Here is a 2,142-nt window from a genome sequence, read left to right on the forward strand (position 1 = left end):
CATTCGCATTAGCAGCAATAACAACTTTAGCATCCTCATCAATAATTTAAGATTCTGGATGTTTATGATTTTACTAGTCTCGACAAATGAAATACAATTTTTTAGGGCATTTGGTGTGCATATTCAAGGATATTTATTTATTTTTTTAAAAAGTGAATATCCATGTCAGCACACGTAAACACACATCAGCACACTAACGTAATAAAGGCCAAATGCTTTATCCGTATGTAATTTGCCTAAACCTCTGTGTAATTTACCTAATTTAATAATACAAAAGAATGTATCAAATTAAATAGCTCAATCTTGAGGAACAAATAAAACTCAAAAAACAGCTTCTAATTATTTTACATGATTGTAACTTGAAATCGCAAAAAACCCAGGACTCAAACACTTACCAAGATTCTTCTCAAAGGCTAATCTTGGTGCAATGCTTTGCTTGGAGTACCCTCAAAGCATAGAAAGTAGTGGTTTGTGAAACCACTTGTGTTACAGATATGTAGCCATTGCAGCAATGTAATGGCTATAGATATATATGCAACAACTAGTTGTATAAATCTATCACGCACTTGTAAAGTTCAAAAAATGTTTTGTCCAAACAAAGAGTTCAATTATGGATAAAATGATAAATTTACACGTCAAAGATGTCTTTTCAAAGAGGTAAAGAATATACAGATAACTCCACAAAGTTTTTGTCATGATTCATCTTGCTGTATAGATATTGTCCATTTTTCACATTTTTTATACTTTCGGTTTTCAAAATGCATCTACATGCAAGTAATATTGGACGTCACAATCACCTTCTTTTAAGATCCAACATTCTTGTTGGTGTGACTCTCACAGACTTGTGCATGTTCCTCCATTTTGGACTTAGAATTAGTTTTGATTCCATATGTTACAACCCTTCTACCCTTGTGTACTTCACACATTCTTCTCTTATGATTTACCTCAAAATGCGTCTACACAGTTGGGAGGTGTCCACATATATAAGTGTCATCGGCCTAACATGGCGTGACCTTCGTAGGTTTGTGCAAGCATTCCCCCTTTTTTGGTTGTGGAATGACTCTGATACCATTTGTCACGAGCTGCCTGTTGTGTATATATTATCTGTTTTTGTACACTTTCATATTTACGATTTTTTAAATGTGTCTCCATACTCTAAGATTATCCACACATTTTCCCTAAGCAATGTAGGACGTCACTTCTCTAAGATGACATCCTCTAGATATAGACTGGCCAAACTTCATATTTGTATATAATTAAGGTAAACTTTACGAAGTATTATTATAAATTATTCTAATAATAATAATATATTAATAGGACTTGAATCCTCTATTATCTGTACTCCATTGAACCTCAAGCAACACTTATTTAATAAGGATCTATTCCCTCCGTCTCAAAATAAATATCCACCATTTTATTTTTGTCTATTCCAATATAAATGTTTCATTTGAAAAATCAAAATATTATTTTTGTAACATTACCAATTTAATGTTATTGTATCGAACTTATAAAAACTAAACCATTACATTTAGATAAATTTGATAATTCATTAACTGCCAATATAATAAAAAAAAATACTAAAACTCATTCTCTTATAAAAAGCTTGCATGGCATAGAATAGAAAATAATTTTCAGAGAATAATAAAAAAACAATTATTTGAAAATAAGCCTTTTTATGACTGAGTTTTCAAAAAATAGTTTTAGAAAATTGAAACAAATCAAAGTTTTTTTTACAGTTTTATATTTTCTGTTCTAAGTTATAAACCAAGCAATGTCTTAGATTTTCGAAGAGAGTAACACTTATGTAACATTTTATATTAATAATGTAACGTAGGTACTTCGATAGCTAAGTTAGTTATCTACTAATTTAACCTCTAACTCTTATTATCTTTGTAAAAAAAAAAATACAAAATTATATATTTATGTAGTTATTGCATTAATATTTTAAAATTAAATTATTGAGTTGTAAATGTAACATTAATCCATTTAAACATCCTTTGTGCGTATCATAGTGGGGATCCATTTAAAAATTAAATTTTAAAAGTAGTGATATTTAAAAGATTTTATTATTATTATTATTATTATTATTTTCTCGAAAAAAAAAAAGGAAAATCTCAATACGAAGCTTAAAGACTAAGAAGG

The sequence above is a fragment of the Cornus florida genome, unplaced genomic scaffold, assembly GCF_030987335.1.
Source record: "Cornus florida cultivar Cherokee Brave unplaced genomic scaffold, ASM3098733v1 CherokeeBrave_3.0.0_Hap2_Chr11, whole genome shotgun sequence".
NCBI lineage: Eukaryota > Viridiplantae > Streptophyta > Magnoliopsida > Cornales > Cornaceae > Cornus > Cornus florida.